Source organism: Elephas maximus, chromosome 10 (genome assembly GCF_024166365.1).
Source record: "Elephas maximus indicus isolate mEleMax1 chromosome 10, mEleMax1 primary haplotype, whole genome shotgun sequence".
NCBI lineage: Eukaryota > Metazoa > Chordata > Mammalia > Proboscidea > Elephantidae > Elephas > Elephas maximus.
The window spans coordinates 64,690,910-64,698,521 of record NC_064828.1 but is presented as its reverse complement, the minus strand read 5'-3'; positions in this window follow the sequence as shown (position 1 = coordinate 64,698,521).

Genomic DNA, 7,612 nt, shown 5'->3' with positions numbered 1-7,612 from the left:
CCATCCTGATGCCTCATTCTTCTTCATATAGTCCCGCTTCTCGTGTTGTTTGCTCAGCATACAGGTTGAATAAATATGGTGAAAGGATACAGCCCTGACACACACCCTTCCAAATCCAAAACCGCACAGTATCCTATTGTTCTGTTTGAACGACTGCCTCTTGGTCTATGTACACGGTCTCTATGAGCACAAGTGTTCTGGAATTCCCATATAGCACTACATATGTATATTAGAAAACAAAGATGTCAAATAAATAATCTAGACCTCTACCCTAAGAAATTAGAAAATGAAGAGCAATTTAAGTCCAACTTTAAGTAATTTTTAAGTAAAATTAATAATTTTAAGTAAAATAAAAATAGAATTTTATTCGAACACAGCCATGCCCATATTGTCTATGGTTGAGTAGTTGTGACAGACTGTATAGACCACAAGCCTAAAATACTATCTGGCTGTTTAAGAAAAAGTTTGCCAACCCCTGACTTAAATGAACTGGACAAATTCCATGAAAGATGAAAGTACCAAATCTCATTCAAGAAGAAATCAGTAACCTGAGTTGTCCTCTATGTGTTGAAGAAATTGAATTTGTAGTTAAAAAGCCTCTCCAGATGATTTTACTGGTAAATTGTACTAAAGATTTCAAGAAGAAATAATACCAAGTCTTCACAAGATCTTTTGAAAAACAGAAGAGAGGAGGAAACAGTTGGTCTGTATTATCTGATACTAAATCCGGACAAAGGCATTTCAAGACTAGAAACTACCAGTATCCCTCATGAACAGGCATACAGAATCCTGAACAAATATTAGCAAATCTAATCCAACACTATATGAAAAAGTTAATATACCATGACTAAGTGGGACTTACATCAGGGGTGCGAGGTTGGTTCAGTACTGTTATGCTTTGTTAATATTTTAGAAATGTCTTCCTAATACTCAAGTTGGAATAACTATGGTTTGTTCTTTCCGGTAAAAATGTGTTCAGTGAAAAAAATTGTGGCTACTATAGGCCTTAACTCAAGCAATCACACAATTGCTTTTCCGTAAGACAAACGTCAACTTTGAGATGCTGCAGAGGCTCTTTATGTGTACTTTCCATTTCATCGCTTAAATTAAAAAGACATGTACTCAAGCTTTGAGATTTAATAAAATTAGTAATTTTATTGCTTTATCAAAGAATTTTTAAATGACAGTGGCTTTTGTTTTTCTTTACTGTATGTGGTGATGAATATAATGATTATGAACCCTGCTGAATTGGGGAAAAGAAAAAAATTTGCTAAAATTAAAATCAGAAGATATAGATAAATTGCTATTGCTGTTTCCACAACATCAGATCTGATAAGCCAGTAAAAATATTTCACTGTCATTTAGAAATATGGGAAAGTCTTTTATCTTGGCAATTGTGACTTTACAAATATAACAAGTCATTTGAGATTCCCCAAAGCATAGACCACTGTGGGAAACTTTATAATATTAAAATAATTTATATCTGATGGCTTATCTTTGAGCAAAGAGAGGCTCTGGATTAAAGAACTCTTGTAAATAAATTGATTATAGTTTAGTTACTGTAGTGTGCACTGATTTAGCAGAACATAGGGTAGCTCCCATGTTCACACCCTGTATAATCCCCTCCTCTTGAGTATGAGTAGGACCTGTGACTTGTATCCAACTAATAGAATACATCAAAGATGATAAATGTCAATCTCGTGATTAGATCCAGCTTATTAACCTACTTTTAGCAATTCTTCTTGCTGGCTTGATGAAGTAAGAAGTTATGCTGAGGAAGCGCATGTGGCAAGGAATTGTGAGCAACCTTTAGAGACTGTGGGTGGCCTCTAGGATCTGTGGATGGCCTACAGCCTCCAGCCAGCACAAAGCTGGAGCCCTTAGTCACATAGCCACAGGGAAATAAATTCTGCCAACAAATTAGCTTGGAAGTGGATTCTTCCCCATTTGAGCCTCCAGATGAGAATGCAGCCTGGTCAGCACCTTGACTGCAACCTTGTGATACGTTGAACAGAGAACATAGTAAGTCTGTGCTTGGACTGCAGACCCACAAAAACTGAGATAATGTGTTTTAAGTCACTAAGTTTGTAGCAATTTGTTATGCAGCACAGAAAAAAATAATATAAATGGGTATGCATGAAGTAATACATCCTCTACACACACACACACACACATGCACACACACACACTTTATAATCTGGAGAGAAAGGGGAAAAAAACTTCCCAAACTAATAAATATATAATTGTTGCTGTTAGTTGCTATCAAACTGAATCTGACTCATTCTGGACCCATGTGTAATATATAATTACAAAGTATAACAACTGCAATGAAGGATATGTAGAAGGCAGTGATACAGAGTAATAATGATCTGAGGACCACCTACTTAAATACAATGGCCAGTTATGGCTTTTCTGAGGAGCTAATATTTAAGCTTAGACCTGAAGAATGAGATAGTCAACTACCCTGAAGTAGGAGAAAGAGCATTCTAGATAGTGGGAATAGCGTGTAGAAGACTCTGAGGCAGGAAAGAGCCTGTCTTATTTGAGGAATGGTGTGGAGTCAAGGTGGCTGGAATTTAACAGGCAAGGGGGAAAGTGAGGAAATAAGGCTGGAGAGCTAGGAGTAGGCCAAAGTATGCAAGATTTTGGAAGCCATGGATGGTAAGGCATTTGAATATTAAGTGCAGTGAAATGACATAATTGGATGCAAAATTTTAAAAGAATATTCTGGTTGCTACAAGGTATGGCTATGGAGATGAGAACAGGATGGATTTGAGCTGTGTTTTGGAGGTTTAACCTATGGACCATGTTGATGCATTGAATGTAGATTTTGAGGGGAAGGGAGGAATCACAAATGACTCTTAGGTTTCTGATATTAATAACTGAAAGAATGTAGTGTCATTTACTAGACGAGTACTAGGGAAGAAACAGGATGCAGTTGTGTTGGGGTAGCAGAATATTAAAGTTTAGTTTTATAAATGCTAATATGTGATTTCAAGTGGAGATGTTAAGTAGACAGTTGAATACTTGAATCTGGAGCTCAGTTGAGAGTTTTTACTCAGTGATTCAACAAATATGTATTAAGAGTCTTGGTTGTCTGCCAGGAACTATTTTTGGCACTGTGTGAATAAAATATAGTCTGTCCTTCATGGAACTTAAGTTCTAGTGCAGATGAAATGAAAAATAAATACACAGTTGAGTTAGGTGACTATAACTGATGATTTTGAAGAAAAATAAGGCAAAGGGGCAGAAGTGGTATGGAAGTTTTTTTTTTTTTAATATAAAGCATGTCAGCAAAGCTAATAGCCCATGAAACTGTTAAATGAAAAATGTAGAAAAGAGCCCATTGACATGATCATAATACCATCAATCGGAATATCATCAAAGGTAGCCCAAATCCACCTAAAATAGACATGAATGAAATGAATGAAGTATATGCAACTGAAAATAACTACTATTGAGTGGCCAGGAATATGGCAGCCTAAGTCATCTGGATTAACCCTATGATTAAAAACAATTTAAAATGCTAGATAGTTAATTAAAAAAAAAAAAAAAAAAACTTTCTTAAAAGGATCTAGGGCCCTACAAGAAAACTGAGATTTTACTAGGCGAAAATCTAAACCAGAGAGATAAAGGAAGCACTGTAGGTGCTTTTCCCTAAGAGCATTTGCCCATGTGAGCTGACTTGGACTTCAGCTTTGCCATAGACCCAGTCAAAGGGCCCACCCAAGATGAAAATTAGGACTCCAAAGGGATACATCTGTGGGGTAAAAGTGAACTAGGAAAAAAAAAATCTACATTTTTATCTGCATAATAAATCTGCATACTCAACTACTGAAAGGAAAGATGTTTTGATGTTGAGTAAGCAAAAGCAAAACAAACAAAAAACCATCCTTGAGAACATGAAACTATCTCTCGTCCTTGAGAAGATTTGCAAAACCAAATTGACATAACCTAGGTGGTCTAAAAAAAAAAAAAAACTCAGGCAATAAATTTATTTTAAAATGGTCCCAAACATCTCCTAGACTAGGAAACTGGCAGAACCAAACACACATCCTCTCTGGGAAAGACCTCAAGGTATTCCCCAAAATAGTTTTTTCAGTGACAATGATCAACAGAAATTCCAGACAGAAGGAAAGCAAAGCAAAAGGGAATGAGGAGCAAAGTGGTAAAAACGTGGATGAATGAGCGTTGAGTGTATAAAACAATATGCCTTGTTGGGCTTTATTTTTTAAATGGCAAAATTAAAATATATAACAACAATATATGAGCAGGGAGAAGAGTCAGTAGAATTAAGGCATTGTAAGGTCCTTGAGAAGAGGATCAATTTATTGATTAATTTTAAGCTTCAGTAAGTATGCATTTTGTAGTTTCTAGGATACCCACTAAAAGAATAGAAAACTTTCAAACTATTGGCAAAAAAGTGCAATGATTAAAAATAGCCAACAAAGGCAAAAAAGGAAAATAAATGAAACAGAGAACAGGTGGGACAAATAGCACAAAGTAATTCAATCTGAAATATCAGTAACTAAATGCAGATTGACTTACTATTCCAATTAAAAGACAAATACTGTCAGACAGGATGAAAAACATCAGTTATATAAATTTACAAGGGATACATGTTAAAATTTAAATATACAGGAAGGTTGAATGTAAAAGGATAGAAAAAAACGTATACTATGCAATTTCTGTCTAACTCTAGATCTTTACACATTTCCTTATAATAGCCTACTTTGTTTTCTCTAGCCACCCTTTGATATCTTCTGTTCAGCTCTTTTATTTCATCATTTCTTCCATTCCCTTTAGCTACTCTCTATTCAAGGGCAAGTTTCAGAGTCTCTTCTGACACCTACTTTGGTTTGGTCTTTCTTATTTTTTATTTTTTCTATCTTTTTAATGACCTCTTATTTTCTTAATGTATGATGAACAATGATTGTAAGGATGGCTCAGGACCAGGCAGTGTTTTGTTCTGTGTGCATAGGGCCGCTGTGAGTCGGAACCGACTCGACAGCACCTAACAACAACAACATGATGTCCTTGATGTCATCTTACAACTTGTCTGGTCTTCAGTCATTAGTGTTCAGTGTGTCAAATCTGTTCTTGAAATGGTAGGGATGTTCTGATTATTAATGGATGTTTGCAACTGTTTCTTCTCATTTTGAGTTGTGCCGCATCAGCAAATGAGGGTCCCGAAAGCTTGACTCCATCCACGTCATTAAGGTTGACTCTACTTGGAGGAGGCAGCTGTTCCCCAGTCGTATTTTGAGTATTGCTTTGGGCAAATCTGATGTAAAAGACTTCCTTAAAGTGTCGAAAAGCAAAGATGTCACTTTGAGGACTAAGATGCACCTGATTCAAGCCATGATATTTTCAGTCACCTTTCATATGCATGCAAAAACTGGACTATGAATAAGGAAGACTGAAGAAGAATTGATGCCTTTGAATTATGGTGTGGGTGAAGAATATTGAATATACCATGGACTGCCAGAAGAACGAACAAACCTGTCTTGGCAGAAGTACAGCCAGAGTGCTTCTTGGAAGGAAGGATGGCGAGACTTCATCTGACATACTTTGGACAAGTTATCAGGAGGCACCAGTCACTGGAGAAGGACATAATGCTTGGCAAAGTAGAGGGTCATTGAAAAAGAGGAAGACCCTCAATGACATGGTTTGACACAGCAGCTGCACGATGGGTTCAGAGATAGCAATGATTGCAAGGATGGCGCAGGACTGGGCAGTGCTTCGTTCTGTTGTACATAGGGTTGCTATGAGTTGGAACCGACTCAAGGGTACCTAACAATAACAATAGCAATGCAATTTCTAAGTTAAGAGAAAAAATGTTAGGTAAGATAGCCATAATGTCAGATAAGAGACTTTAAGGAAAAAAAAAAACATTACAGGGTCACTTCATAATGATAAAATGTTTGATTCATCAGTAAGTTATAACAGTTATAAATTTGTAACCATCTAATAATATATTATCAAATTATATGAAGCAAAAATTAATAGAAGCAGGTAAATTCACCATCATATTAAGACATTTTGAAGTGCCTAATTAATCGAGCCAGCAAAAAAAGAAAAAATCAGAGATTGAAGAAGAGTTAAACAACTTCATAAATAAACTTGACTTAGCTTCACCCAACAACATTCTTTGCAGCACACGCAGAACATTTATAAAAAATGACATCTACTAAGTCATAAAGCATGTCTCATTAATTTTTAAAGGATTAAAATCATACAGAAAATGTTCTTTGGTCACAGTGCAATTATTCTAGAAATCAAAAACAAAATAACTAGAGATGTACAGTTAAGGAGCTGGGTTGCAAGACAAGGCCTTGAGATAAAAATTTGGGAGTCACATAGCTTATTAATGGCAAAAGCTGGAATTAAACCTGAGACTCCTTCATATGAAACATTGGTGGTGAAGTGGTTAAGTGCTATGGCTGCTGACCAAAACGTTAACAGTTCAGATCCACCAGGTGCTCCTTATGTGGAAACCCTGGTGGTATAGTGGTTAAGTGCAATGGCTGCTAACCAAAAGGTCAGCTAGTTCAAATCTGCCAGGTGCTCCTTGAAAACTATGGAGCAGTTTTACTCTGTCCTAAAGTGTTGCTATGAGTCGGAATCAACTCGACAGCAGTGGGTTTTTTTGTTTTCTCCTTCAGATCCATTTAGTAGGATGATACTATATAAACTCTTTTCTGCCCATAATATTTCTGTCTGCATTGAAAATCTAAAATAAATACTAATAAAGTCTTTTACTGGATTATTAAATGAGCAAAGAATTCGCACATCTCTCCCACTTAGAGTTGATTAGTATTCTAACACTTTATGATTCTAGGTTATAATTTTGTATTTCTTTAAAATAAGCCTTTTTTTTCTTTTAATAAGATATGCTAATGGAGGTTTATCTAAGATTTTGTTTGGGCAACCCAGGATCAAGTTCTTATATAGGCCCCAAGAGCTATATCAAAACGATACAAAACAAAACAAAACAAAAAAACAGATGCAGACTCTGGAGTCTGGTGAAATATTCCAGACAGCCCTCCTGACTTACAGTGGACAAAATTTCACGTCATCTTTTTAACTAAATAAAGCACTCATTTCCTCTGGCACTAAATGCAGTCTGTATTATCTGTTTCTCATGTGGATACTTTATACAGTTATGAAGCCTGTTTTTGGAGAATTAATTTTTCTCACATTTAAACTTATTTCCTTGTTAGAAATACAACATAAGCAGCTACCCAGTTCCTTGTGCCGTGAAATTTCTAAATACCTGGTTTATTGTACTGAGAGTGACTAATGTGTTTAAAACTCTTCCCCACAGCTACCAGGATAGTATTCTAAGGATATACCAGCCCTAGATGGTCTTGACAAGTCTGAACAGTAAGTGAATCCAAAGTTAGACACTAAAAGAAGGAAGGATAATTGTTGCTAAAGATACTTATACTCCAGGCAGTGGGGGAGGCTGTTAAAAGGCAGTTGCCTTATAAAATAGTCTGACAAAAGTGTCACTCAAAGAAGCTCTCATGCTTGATAAATAGAATTAAAAATACCTGCATATTCAGAAACATCTAGGAGAGGCAGTATGGTATAGTGGTTAGACAATGGG